General features: G+C 48.4%; 1 protein-coding gene across 6 annotated transcripts in view; it reads left to right on the top strand.

Moving 5' to 3' along the window:
• The window catches only part of SNX29 (sorting nexin 29), a 509,507-nt gene that overhangs the window by 243,946 nt on the left and 251,062 nt on the right, over positions 1-14,499 (top strand). The gene's annotated exons all lie outside the window — the stretch shown is intronic.

Raw genomic sequence — 14,499 nt, forward strand, 5'->3', positions numbered from 1 at the left:
CCCAGGGGCAGTGAAGGGTGACTAGGAGGAGGTGAAGTCACAGAAGCTTCCTGTGGGTCAGATCCTGCAGGGCCTTATGAGCTGCTGTGAGGAGGTTATGTTTTTCTCTTTGTGGAATGGGGAGCCGCTTGGAGGATTTCGAGAGAGCACTGTCATCTGACTTAGGTTTTGGGGGGTCACTTTGGCTGCTGAGGAGACTAGAGTGCAGGGGAGCAAGGGGGGAAGCAGGGGGTAGCAAGGAGGTTATCACAGGAATCCAGGTGGGGGGTGATGGCCAAGAGCTCGGTGGATGGTCAGAGTGGTGGGAAGTGGCTGGGCATTGACAGTGGAGCTAAAAGGATTTCCTGGAACTTGGGCCGTGGTGTGTGAGTGAGAACAGCAAAGGATGGCTGCAAGGAATTTGGCCTGAGCAACCAGAAGGATGCCATTGCCGTTCACTGGGATGGGGATGGCTTTGGATAGAGCAGGCTTTGTGGGGGCCAAACAGGAGTTCTGGTGCAGACGTGCTGAGTTGGAGATAGCGGGACATGCTAGAGGAGACAGGGAGGAGACCTGTCTGTCCTGGGCTGGAAATACAGACATGGAAGGCATGGACAAATCACGACACTTAAAGCCCCAAGACTGGAGGAGATGCTTGGGAGAGTGAGTATAGATGGGCCAGGACTGAGCCCTGGGCCTCCCACGTTCGGAGCTTGTAGGCAGGAGGAGGAGGTACCAGCAGAGGTGTTGGAGAAGGGAGGGCCTGGGGAGGGAGGGGGACCCCAAGAGAGTGGGGGGTCCTGGAAGCCCAGTGAAGAAGATGTTTGAAGGTGGAGACTTGTGAACAACAGTGTCAGATGCTGCTGATGGGTCAGATGAGATGAGAATAATCTAGTGGATTGGAATAATCTAGTGGCAGCCAGTGGTGACAGTGACAAGAGCAGGTCAGTAGAGCAGATGGGGGAAAGCCTGGTGGGAGAGCGTTGGGGAAAGGAACTGGCAACAGCTGGTGTAGGCAGCTCTCTGGAGGAGGTTGGCCATGGGTTAGAGCAAGGAGTTGTGGCAATGAGGGCAGGGATGTGGAATGAGAACTTGTTTTTACTAGGCTCCACACCCAGCGTGGAGCCCAGTGAGGCATTCGAACTCATGACCCTGAGATCAAGACGTCAGCTGAGATCAAGTTGGATGCCCAAAAGGTCGGAGTCACCCAGGCATCCTGAGAATTTTTTTTTTTTTTTAAATAGGACAATCAACATTCACCCCACCATTGTTTACTCACTCCACCTGCTGTGCTGCTGTCTGACTTAGAGTTGGAGCAAGACCCACCTCCTGAGTACATGGGCTTTACAGCTACTAGAATTGATGGTGGAGGAGGCAGGTGTGACCCTTGACCTCTCTGTGTGGGCGTGACCACCCGCCTTCTGGCCTGCTCCGCTGGGTTTCTGATGACAGAGCCAGAGCACTTGCTCTTCTTGCCTGGCCTTCGGTTCTTCCCCTGTCTTTCCAGTTGTGTTAGTTTTCTCTTGCCATGGTAACAAACGGTCAGGACCTTAGTACTTTAAAGCCATGCAGATTTATTATTTTACACTTTTGGAGGTCAGAAATTTGACACAGTCTTTCTGGAGTGAAGTTGAGATTTCGGCAAGATTGTGTTCTTTTCTGGAAGCTCTAGGGGAGAACCCATTTCCTTGCTCGTTCAGGTGTTGCAGCAGTCATTTCCAAGTGATTGTCAGACTGAGGTCCCCGCTGCTTTGCTGGCTGTCAGTGGGGGCAGCCCTAGATCTGTGGCCCTCTTCCAGGCCCGGCACACGGCCCCTGCATCTCCGGACCAGCAGCGGCCCACCGACTGCTTGTCACATGTGCGATCTGACTTCTCCTGCTGCGGCATCTCCCCTGCCTTCCAGCTGGAGAAAGTTCTCCTCTTCTAAGGGTCTGTGTGATGAGAGGGGGCCCACTCAGGTCATCCAAGGTAATCTCCCCACCTCAAGGTCTGTGGGTGCTGTGCTGGGTAATGCATCCACAGCTACCTGGGATTCGTGTGTGGTCCCTGTGCGGAGCATTCTGCCTCCCACGCTTGTCTCAGTAAGTGCTACCAACTGGTTGCTCAGATGAGAGATCTTGTGAGTCAACCTTAGTTCCTCTGCATACTTCACCTCCCATTTCTGTAAGGAGGTCTTGTGTGCTCCAGAATACACGCCAGAGATAACCAGTGGTTTCTGATCTCGCTGTCATGAAACTGGCTCAGGCCACTACCATCCCTTGCTGGAATGTTGTAGTAGCTCCTAATGGGTCTCCTCTCTTCCTGTTGTGTTCTTTTGCTGTCCATAATTCACATGGTGGTCAGAGTGACTGAAAAATAAGCAAGCAAATTGCATTATATGACTTCTCTGCTTCAAATCCTCCACTGGCTTCACCTGCTCACGAGAAGAAGATGGAAAACTCTTCTCACGGCCCCAGAGGGCCCTGTGGGATCCAGCTGACACCTGCTTTCTGTGCTTCTCTGTCATTGTGCTCCTGTTGATCATGCTTCAGCCACACCGGCCTGCCTTCTGTTCTTGGAGAAGCCACAGCATTCACTGTTCCTTTGCCAGAATATCCTCCCCTATAGCAGTTCTTCACTGATCTTGCTCCTCAGAGGGTCCTGATCTCCCCTTGTCTAAAGAGCTCTTCCCCCAAGTCACTTCCTCCTGGTTATTAGATTTTGCGTGGCAGTTGTTATCGTCAGAAATTATCTCCTTTGTTTGCTCATTTGCCGTGAACCAGATATAAGTTCTGAGAAGGCAGTAGCCTAGCATGTCCTGCTCCCCATGGCATTGAGAGCATCTGACCCATGGCCACCATTCAGCATGTATGTGCTGTGTGAAAACACGAGGTTGCAGCATTAGAATTCTAGAATGCTTTTGGAGAATAAGTTGTGTCTCTAAAAGAAAAAATGTTTTCTTCTACTTGACTCACAATACTTCCAACGCCAAATGTGTGGGGATTTTCTCTGTACCAACCAGTCCCCAAATTTGGGGACACCAGCCGGGTATCCTACAGTGCAATTCAGTTCTGATAAACTGGGGTTCGTACAGACAACGCAGCCTTAGGGCACGGTCCCAGCAGATGGCCTCCCTTTCAGATACCATTCTCAAGCCCTAGGTCTCTACCTGTGCTTCTGACCAGCTGGCTATGAATTGGAGTTCTTACCACCCCTTCCACGGGTTCAGTAATTTGCTAGAATGGCTCATAGGACTCAGGGAAACATTCATTTACATTTACTGGTTTTATTATAAAAAATATTACAAAGTCTACAGTGAACAGCTAGATGAAGAGGTACACAAAGTGAGGTTTTCTCAGGTCCTGAGCACAAGAGCTTCTGTCCCTGTGAAGTTGGGGTGCACCCCTTTGCTGATATGTGGATATGTTCACCAACCCTGAAGCTCTCTGAACCCTATAGGTTAGGGATTTTTATAGATAATTGATCACATAGGCATGATGGATCATGAACTCAGTCTCCAACTCCTCTCCCCTCCACCAAGGATAGGGGGTGGGACTGAAGATTTCAAGCTTCTAATCATACCTTGGTCCTTTTGGTGGCTGCCCCCATCCTGCAACCCATCAGGAGTCGCCTCATGAAAACGAAAGATATTTCTGTCAGGAAATTCCAAGGGCCTTGGGAGCTCTCTGTCAGAAACTGGGGTCCAAGACGTGTGTGTGTGTGTGTGTGTTTTCTATTGCTTATTATTACACAATTTATCTGCCTTTCCACCTTACTAGCTCGGAGGAAGAACTGCTTTTTACCTGCCCATGCTGCCCATGTTACATGGGACTTGTAATAGTTTGGGAGTTAGTTCACACATCCAACATCTCCTCAGAGGTGCCAAGTATGGAGAGAGTGGTTATTTTTTAATCTAATATACCATCAGACACCCTAGGGGACTTCTAGCCTCCCTTGGGAAATTTCCTTGACTCTCGGTAAGGGTAGGACTTCATTCTTATGTCATTATATGACTGTAATAGTCAAGTACAAAGAGACAACCGTAAGCAGACCAGAAACATCCCATCAGTACAGAGAGGTGGATTCAGCCCTCTGGCTTGGAGTGTTCCAGTTCCTTCCCCAGCTTCCTCCTCCTCTCCCTTCTGTCCTCTGCTTCCCCCAGATCTTCCTTGCTTTGGGTTCTTAGATATAGTTAACATTTTCTGGGAAGTTGTCAGGGTTGCAGAACATCGCTGGGGGCCTTTTGAAATAGCCTCCTGGTTTGTCATATATTATCATGTTGTTCCAAATATGTCAAAGTCTGTTTCTCACGTGGGAAGGAAGCACACTCAGCTTCCAGGTGTCCAGAGAATTGTTCAGAGCACGGCGTGATCACGGCCAGGCCACCTGGTCCTTCTGCCCCATCTGAGTGGAGGCCGAGTGGACTCCCTCCCAGCATGGGTCAGGTTGGTGGGGTCACTGGTGGACGTGGCGCCCTCCCTCTTTCTGCCTGCCTTCGGCTAGAACAAGCTTGAATTACGCCACGTGTGGGGAGTGCCACGGTGCTCTGGCTTCCCTCACCCGGCAGCCTTGCTAAGAGCCGTGACTGAAGGCCCCCTGCCTGGTGAGCTTCATGGAGCCCTGGGGAGCAGGATTATTGGGGCTAGCCCTGGAGGGTCATGTGTGGCTCCTGGGGTTGAGCACTTGGATGTCCTTGTTCTCCTGTTTCCTAGTTACGGTCTAGAGGACACTCTGTCATTGCTTAATGCACCAGTTCTCAAACTTAGTGTGTGCATTGAAATTACCTGAGTACTTATTAAAATGCAGCTTTCTGATCCTTCCCTCAGACCTATTGAATTAATTCTGGGAACGGGGCCTTGGAACCTGGATTTTAACGCTTTCTGCTCCCATCCCGTCCTTGTCTGGGTGATGCTGATGAGGGTGGCCCATGGTCCACCCTTAGAGTGGCGCTGAGCTCATGGACCTGCCTGTGGGGTCACTACGACTTCTGTGAGCACCCCGCCGTCCTCCCTCCCAGAGTTAGCAGCCTCTCCTGCCCCTGCTGCATTTGCCTCTGTCCTGCTTGGACCTTTGCTCTTCCCCACAAGCATCCATCTTCCTTGTTGTTCTGTCCCCTTCGGAGGCAAGTGCCACGTTGACACTCCTTCTGTGCTTCTCTGTGGCCCCTTTTTTCTTTTCGTGGTGACTTGACCTTATGGTATTCTTTAGAATTCATAGGGGACGTGAGCTTTTTCAACAGGATTTCTTTTCTAAACCAATCAGTCATGTCCGCCTACTCCCACCACCTGCCCTCCATTCTCAAAACATCAGCCATGACCTTGAGTCTCAGGGATAAGGATTTTTCTTTCATGCTTGTGTTCTGGGTGTCCCTGTTTCAGCCTTGACATTGCTCTGTTGTGGGTGCCTAGAGCAGAGACAGATTTTGAGCTTTCAACATAAATTGTGTGAACTTGAAAAAAAAAAAATCTCCCCTTGAGAAAGTTCTCTTTCTTAAATCTTTTGTTACTACTGGCTTTTGTTGACCGGCTTTGTACTTCCGGCTTCAGGTGTGGTGAGCGTCCTCTGGATCTTGTGGGCTACAAAAAGAACTGTAGATCTGAAATTGACACGAAGTCTTCTGAGTTTCATCTGTGAGGACACTGAGGCCATGGCAGTGAGGTGGCATTTCAAGGTCACAGAACACTGGCAATCTCGGGGGCAGGTGGTGGGCGCAGGAAGCCTTTGTTAGGTATGACAACGTAAGCTGTGCATACCCTTCAACCCAGCAGCTCCGTTCCCAGGAGTTCAAAGAAGAATCTCTACGCATGCACAAAGACAGGCACCAGGCTCTGGACTGTGGCCTTACTGGACTTGGGATCCGTTCCAGAGCCTGGTGGAAGGGATGGTAGTTGTGCCCTCTGGTGGCGCTGTGATGAGGAAGGAAGCCGGTCTGCCTGTGCTGGTGGGGTGTGGTCACCGAGGCTGGCTGTGGATTGACAGGTGGCTCTGCAGCGAGTGTCATTTAGGTGATAAACCTGCAAGAGTACATCCGCATGTGTGTATCTGTGCATATAGTCCAGGAACAACAGTGAGGGGACGGGCGTCGGGGCTGAGATGCTGAAGGTGTGGCTGCTGTGAGGGGTGCACGACTCTTGCTGTGCTCTATACTTAGGCGTTTGAATTTTTTTATTGACCTAGAATTCATGTCACATACAGCTGGCCTGTCTTAAGTGCACAATATACTTCCAGGATATTCACCAATGTGTGCCCGTGCGACCGTCACTACTCTAAAACCCCAGAACATTTCCATTACCCCAGAAAGAAATCCTGAACCCATTAGCAGTCAGTGTCCACCCATGGCAGTTACGAAACTACTTTCTGGTCTGTGGATTTGCCAATTCATATTACCCCTCCCCCCCCACTATCGGAAAGCAGGGTGTTCCTGGGAAGCCTTCCGTAAGCTGAAGTGGTGTCAGGTGAAGAGCTTTCCCTGCTTTCTAGAAGTTTGTGTCCAGCCCCTTGGCATTCACAGTAGACATGCATTAGTACCGTGACAGCTTTTTTTTTTTTTTTTTTTTTTGTAAAAGGGAAGACCTATGGATTTCTTTTTGTTAGCAAAAACAGGTAGTAATGTAAGTCTTTTGTGGAAGTGAAGTGGCATAATGCAAACTTGGGGAAAGTGGGGGCATCTGTAAGTGGAACCAGGCTGTATGTGGCCTCTGGCATCTGGTTTTTTCACTTAGGGTAATGTTTCCAAGGTTTATCCTTGTGGTGGCATGTATCAGTACTTAATTCCTTGAAAAAAATTTTTTTAATTTTTATTTGTGGTAAAATACAACAAAATTGACCTTAAAGCACTTTGAAATGTACAGTTGGGTGGTATTAAATATTTTCAGTTGTGCCACCTTCCCCACTGTGCATCTCCAGACTGTTTTTAATCATCCCAGAGTGGAACTCTGTACCCATTGAACAATAACTCCCCACTCTTCTTTCTCTAGTCCCCAGAGATCACCTTTCCACTTTCTGTCCCCATGAGTCTGACTTCTTTAGGTACTTCATATAAGTAGACTCCTACAGTATTTGTCTTTTTGTGACAGTGGCTGGCTTATTTCACCGAGCCTGATGTCCCCCAGGTTCATCCATGCTGTAGGATGTTATGCTTAACTTCCTTCCAGAGTGTTCCTAAAGGCTGAATAGTACTCCATTGGATGTGTAGACTGTATTTTGCTTATCCATTCATCTACTGATGGACACTTGGGCTGCTTCCATGTTTTGGCTATTGTGAATAAGGCTGCAATAAACATATGCATTCTCTTGGGTTGAATTTTCTTAAAGAACACATTTGTGCTCATGTATTTTGAGTTTATAACGAAATGGGAAGTAGAAAATAAGTGGTCACATATAGGAATTAAATGTTTCTGGATTCTGAGTGTCTTTCCTGGTATGGGGTGCTGGCATGAGGAGAGAAAACCATCCTGGGAATAGCATTCTCAGTTTGTCTGAAGCTTGCTCAGGTCTTCCCTCTGGAATCAGGAATCCTGTCAGTCTCCACCAGGCCAGACTGATGGGGTCGCAGGGAGAGGATGGAGTTCCTGTGGAGTGGTGTGATACAGGGATTATAAGACTGTGCTTCCCTCACTTGCAGATGGGGAAGGAGGATGAAGTATGTTAGTTCTTGTAAAGCGCTTACAATAGTGCTGGGCACTCAGTAAGCATCCCCTGACTGTTAACTGCTGTGAAGTTACTATTGTGTCTTATCTTCTTGGATAGGTGCCAATCCACGAGTAGTTGTGTGGGCCAAGCGGGAGTGGGTGTGTGCACTCCTTTGAGAGAGTATGAACTGTCGAGAAATACAGTGGGTCATCCTAAGACCTACTGGCTGGGTTGGGATTTATACCATGTTCTTGTTCCTTAATTGGCTGAGGTCTAGTGCTCTCTACAACAGGGGCATGAAAATACAAAAATGGATTTTTTTTCCCTATGGTGAACATATGTTACTTTTATAATTTGAGAAAATAAACTTATTGAAGAAATGGAGAGGAAGCACAGACCAAAATCTGAAAGCCATGCTAAATGTGCCTTGTCAGTAAGATGGCTTCTCCAGTAAGAGTGGCCAATGTTGGTTGACCGAAAATCTTGGTCAGTTGGTACATTAAGACTCAAAGAGGTGTTGGTCAGCCAGGCAGGAAGTATTGAGAATCTGACTTGCGCCCTGATTTTGAACATTTTGTGAGTTGAGAGAAACAAGACGGAATCTTGAAGGAGCTTCTAGTCTAGGTAGACAGACAAGGTCACACACCCTTGCCACATTTAGAGTCTGCTTTCTCACACAGGCCCCTGCTGGTTGCTTCACCAGCTTCCTTGGGTCCTCCAATGATGTGATGATCCCCCTCTTTACCAACCAGAAGGCTGGCTTTGGTCAGCTAAGCATCTTGCAGAAAGTGGCCAAGCTGGGATTGGAAACCAGGGGCATCTGATTGCAGCTCTTGTGCCTTTTGCTCTGTTACGTCTCTCTTACTGTATTGACGTGTTTCCTTTTCTAACTGCACGACATGGAATGGCTTAGGGTATGACACCAAGTCTTGGGATTGAGGCAGTTCCAAGATTCGTCCACACGGGCTTTTGAAATTCCAGGAGTCTCTTCTGAAGAGCGCGTTGTACAGTGATTACCCAAGGAAGTTTCGATTCCCATAAATCCAGGGTTTACAGGTAACCCATTTCTGCCTCTGTTGTATGTAGCTGTGCTGTTTTAAGAACAAATTGCAGAAGTCACACGTGTTTGTTTGAAAGAAAATGATTTAAAAGCTTAGAATGAAAATACTGATTGTTCTCTACTGCTCCTACAGCCCAGGTTTCCAAGGTTGACAGCTTGGGTGTACCCTTGTTTTCGCTCGGACAACCAGGTACACACCTAGGTGCTGTCCTTCCTCGCCGTTCCTCCCGCCCTCCCTTCTACCAAAACAGAGCCACACATATTTCTGTGACTAAATTAATACTTGAACCTCAACACATTTGCATTTTGAAATGAAACGTTTAAAATCCTTTGGAGCCGTCCATGTCACCTTGTCTCATTGTTGACAAGTTGACCCTTGATGAACCTCCACGGAGTACGGTCTGGCCCAAAAGTTGTGTTGAGCAAACACTCGCACTACTTAGATCAGGGCAAGAAATCCCTGTGTCTGGCATGCCTAGCTGCATGTTTCATTCCAGCAGAAGAAGTGGTTTTCACCGTCAAGCTGCTTTTCACTTAAGGGGAAAAAACACAACTCTCAAGTTTCTACCAGAGCCTCTGCTGGGCTCCATCACATGAGCAGGTGAAAATGTGCTCAGCGAAGGGTGTGAAGACAGTTCTGGTTTCCGCCGCCGTCATTCCCAGCTGTCCCCGTGCATGCGTTATATATTTAGATGATCTCTCAGAAGAGAGCGGCGGTGTCTGAACAGGTGAGCATCTTTCTCTGGAAAGACTTATTTGAGATGGGAGCCTCTCATGAAGAGACTTTTCTGTCTTGGGGAAAAAAAAAGGCACGTTCTTACTTAACATTTGTCTTAAAAAGTTACCCTATTTTTAATGCTTGGAGTGAGGATATAAAATACTTGAGAGTTTTCTCTTGTTGAATCCTCACAAAAGGTGTCCCCCTCTCTCCCATTTTACAGAGGAGGAAACAGAGACTCATAGAAATGAAGTAGTAAGTAAAGTCTCGCTCTCCTTGGTGGCAGAGCCAAGATTTGAACCTAGGGATGCCCTGTGTGTCTGCCCACACTTCCAATCGCACATAATTCCTCATCTGTTATTAGGAACAATATCCCTCTTGATCCCTGGGTTCCTGGTCCTTATATTGAGGGATACAAAGGACTCTGCTCTCTTTTGGTAGATCTCATTGGCATGGGTATCCCATAGTAGGGTATTCTTTGGATAACATGCTCTTGGCTTGACTATCACCACATAAGCCCCCTGCTTTTTTTTTTTAAAACCAGAGAATCCTCTGTGAGGTGGGTGGGTTTATATGAGGTTTTTGAACAATTTGGTTTCAACTTTCTGGAGAGCTGGAAATTTATAGTATTCTTACACCATGAGGCAACCAAAAATGTCAGGGTGTGTGTGTTTGCATATAGCGAAGTAGGTCTCCTTCGGAATTTTGGCACATGGTCTTGGCATTCTGACATCCGTGGAAATTGGTGCCGCCTTGGTGAGTAGGCTCCGGATGGCAGGGAGGCAGTGTGGTGAGTGGGGGAACAGTGTGGGATTTTGAAACCAGGCGGACTGGGGACTGTATAACTGGGTCCCTCATTTACAGTGTTAAAAAAAAAAAAAAAGCAACCCACCCCAACCTCTATTTTCTCATCTCTGAAATGGAAATTTTGTGCAGTGGTATTTTCTTCTTTTAATGATTTTATTTCTTTATTTGACAGAGAGACACACAGTGAGAGAGGGAACACAAGCGGGGGGAGTGGGAGAGGGAGAAGCAGGCTTCCCGCCGAACAGGGAGCCCGATGCGGGGCTCGGTCCCAGGACCCTGGGATTATGACCTGAGCCGAAGGCAGACGCTCAACGACTGAGCCACCCAGGTGCCCCTGTGAGGTGGTATTTTGAGCCTTAAGTGAGAGGATGTCCCTCCTCTGGGAGGTGGGGTGTGTTGGGGCTCAGCTAACAGGAGCCCGTTGGGCTTTCATGGCTGCCTGTAGGTGGTGTGTCCTGCGCCTGTGACTGTGTCCATACGATAGAGCCTGCTCCTGCACCCGAACGGAGCAGCCATTCCTTTTCCGTGTGACATCGCCCGTCTGATGCCACCTTCTTCACCAGGTACTGTGACCTGACATCTTGTGAGAGATTCTACAATTCTACACAGGATAAAGATTTCTTAGCTTTTGGGGACATTCTCCCCCAAGATCGAAAGTAGCTGAACAGCAGCCATGGTCCGTCTCTTGCCCCAACCCTGGAAAACCGTAACATGTTGAGCGCTGAGTGGGTCAAGCTGTCTGTGGAAGCTCTCCTGAGAGATTCCAGAAGCTTTCGGCCTGGCCGGCACCGGGTTTGGTGAAGCTGGAGCTCTGCGGGGGCCGGTGGCAGTGACCCTGTCTTCTGTCTGTGTTGCAGCCCTGGGGCAGGGAGAGGAGCACTGTGGCCCTCGCCACCGTCTTGCCGGAGTTCTCCTTAGCTTTTGGGTCTCCTGAATGCCTGCTGGACCAGGGTCTGAGCGACAGAGTGAGGGATTCCCCATCACTCAGCCGCTGACGGGGGAGTTTTTCTGATTTTGTCACTTGATAGCTGTCTGACCTTGAGCAAGTCATGAAACCCCCTGGAAACTCAGTTTTGGGGGTTGTTAATCTCTCTTTCGCATGTTTATTGTGAGGACAGGAAATACTGTAGTGAAGCTTCAGTTGTGAGCCTGGTGGGTAAGCATCACGGTTAGCTGATGAGTGCCAACCGTCCGAGCATCATACTCCCAGCTGCGTTGTGCTGCATATTCGCCTGCATCAAGTGGCTCATCCATGGCTCTTTGGGGTTGGCCTATTACCATTTTACAACAGGAGGAGACTCAGCTTCCGAAGGATGGGTGATCTCATCCAGTCCTGTGGTTCTATCATCTCTACCCTATTGCCTCGATATCCCCAACCTCCCTCTCCTTGGAACTCCAGACTCCCATGCTACTGTGTTCATGTTGCTTTTTCTCAGATCGTTGTGTCAAACCTTCCTTGTCTGAAAACCAGACTCCTGGTGGTCATTCACTCTTCCCTGTCACACCTGCCCCTTGCCCAGCTCAGTAAAATGATAGCTCCCCGTTCTTTGAGGTTCCTTAGGCCAAAAATGTTGGCGTTAGCGTGCCTCCTCTCTTCCCCCTAATCCCATCAAATATATTAGCATCTTTTGTGTCTGGGGGGTGCTGTAGCTGGAGGTGGTCTGCTAACTGCACTCCTTGCAAAGAATGGTAGGTTCTTCCTTGAAGGGAGACCTGAGCCATGCCCCGTGTCCCCAGTCACCACACCTGCCCTTTCAGCTTCCCTGCTTACCCCTTCAAATGGCTGGTAGAATGATCTTTAAAAAAAGGTCTGGTCATCCTGCCTTTTGCTCTGAACCTTTCAGGGGCTTCCTGTTTTGCTCAGAATAGAATATCCTAGCCTGCCACCTTCTCTGTGGCCTCATTTCCTGTTCTCTCGCATCCATTATCCTTCAGCCATGCTGGCATCCTTGCTGTTTCTGGAGTACCCCAGGGCCTTTGTACTTGCTCTTCCCAGGAATGCTGTCCTCCAGGGCTTGCATGGCTCACACCCCCACTTTATTCTGGTCTCGGCTCAGACAGCATCTCTTAAGTGAAACTTTCCTTGCACTGTACTTAATTAACACTCACCACCCTGAGTGCTCATGCTTTCACCACCCCCATCAGCCCTTCTCACAACCTGATACATTAAATAGTTGTTTATTTTCTGAGGCCCCACTCAAGGGTGAGCTTCATGCTGGCAGTCACGGTTTCCCCCCTTACTACATCCCTCTATGTCTGGTGCCTAGCGCCTGGCGTAGAACGAATCTTCTGTAGCTAGTCGTTGAATGAATAAAGAAAAGACTTGGTCAGAGTCACTCCCTGGGGAGTGGTGCAGCCAGACGTGGCACTTGGTCTGATTGCAGAGCCCACACTGTCTTCTTGAGCTTGCTCTCTGCTTGCCACAGCTGGCACATGGAAAGCGGTAGATGCTATTGTTATGAAGACTGTTTCCTTTGCTGGAGCAACTGCGGATACCTGCTGGCTTTCGGGGTCATTGTCACTTCACCCAGGAGGGACCTTTCTTCGTTAAAACCTTTGGTGGCCCAGATTTCCCAGGCCACCAAACCGGGGCTGCTCTTCCAGGGCCTGGCACACTGCCTTGTGTCCATCAGGACGTTCACGGGAGCCACCTCTGAATTTAAAGTGGTTCTTTATCCTCTTTGGCCACCAGCGTCTCACACTGTTTGCATCTGGGGTCATGCTAAGCTTGTTGAAATCTAAAGCAAAACAGTAACCTTATCATACTGTTTGCCGTGCTGCTCTCCCTGGTCTTTGAAGTTTTGCTTAAACTAATTTAGGCAGAAAACCCCATGTGTTCTCTGATGCCTGCTAGCGAGGCCGGCATAGTGTCTGCTGCTTCCAGATAACTTATCACAGACACCTCCAAACAGTAACGGCAGGCTGCAAGGAGGTGAGAAACTGTGTCATGTTCGCTCAGTTTAAATGACCTGCTAACGGTGCTAACAAACCCACAGCTTTTCTGGAACATGAAAAATAGTTCTGATTGAAAGTTAGCATTTCTATGCTCCTCCCAAACACAGTTCCAGTGTCTGTTTGGATTTAAAAAGAGAAGGCTTACTGGTTGGGCCACATTTTTCCATTTGGAGTCTAAGTTCTATAATGAGGCTGTCATGGAAATACCAGAGGAAATTGCTGACCACTCAGAGTATATGCAAGTAAACCAAGTGTAGATTTTCCTCTGAACGGTGTGGCTCTTAAGCAGGTTGCCTGGGCTAATGGGACATCCTTGGCTACACAAAGGACATAGACCTCTTCCCCTTCGGCCCAGGCTTGAGATAGCCAGACGGACTTGTGGATGGAGGCCGCAATGAGATGGTGCATTTGAAGATGCATTGTGAATTCTCAAGGGCTGCATCACGTAAAGCACTGTACTGTTGAGTTTTTGTGAGCACCTGCCATACATGGATGCGGCTCTCCAGTTTTGTTCAGCACATTAAATACGGTTCTTCCTTTTGCTTTTGGGCCTATCTCTGTGCTTTGGCTTTTTCAGTACAGCTTAAGTTCCTTATCCAAAATGGAAATTCCCAACCCCATAGATGGAAGTTCCTGTCTTGTTGGGTCCTGGCAGCTATGCTTGGCTGATAGTCCTTGACCAGGGCAGGCTGTGGAGGCCTGAAAACTGTCTGATAACTCAGATTATGGACTGGAAATGTTAACGCTGGAACTGTAGGCTGAAGACTGCATTGCTAACCAGTTTTCAGACCTTGGGTTCCTAAATTCAGGAGCACCTGTAATTGATAGGAATACAGAACCATGTTTTCCTCTTGGACTATTAAGTTGGCATTCCCTCCATTTCAGACTAATAGATCACTCGCAGGAGATGTGTATATTTAAAAAACTCCATCACCAACCTCCAGTTGGATCCATCACAAATGTTTGTATTAGTTGGGTAGATTGGACTTTCCGAGTTCAATCACAATTGATCCTCACCGTGCTGCTGGGTTTATTGGGGGATGTGCAGAAAGTATGGAATGGGGATGTAACATGCTATTTTTGGGTCTCAAATAACTTGATGTTACTTGGGCTTTGATTGTGCTACCTTCCTTGAACACCCAAATGTTCCCTTGTTCCGAAGGCAGATGAAGTCCTCCTGACTTGAAAATAAACAGTTGAGACATGGTGAGTGTAAAATTTAAACTGACGGAATGACTGGCCTCTCATGCCTCGCCTCGTGTTTGCCTTGCCAGTGGAGAGGTGGAAGGGGTCTGACCGATGAAATGGCTCCCTTCGCTTTCCTTATAACCATTAAGCCATAGAGGTAGTTCAGCCGAGTCCACTTCT

This window comes from Zalophus californianus, chromosome 10, assembly GCF_009762305.2.
Source record: "Zalophus californianus isolate mZalCal1 chromosome 10, mZalCal1.pri.v2, whole genome shotgun sequence".
Lineage (NCBI taxonomy): Eukaryota > Metazoa > Chordata > Mammalia > Carnivora > Otariidae > Zalophus > Zalophus californianus.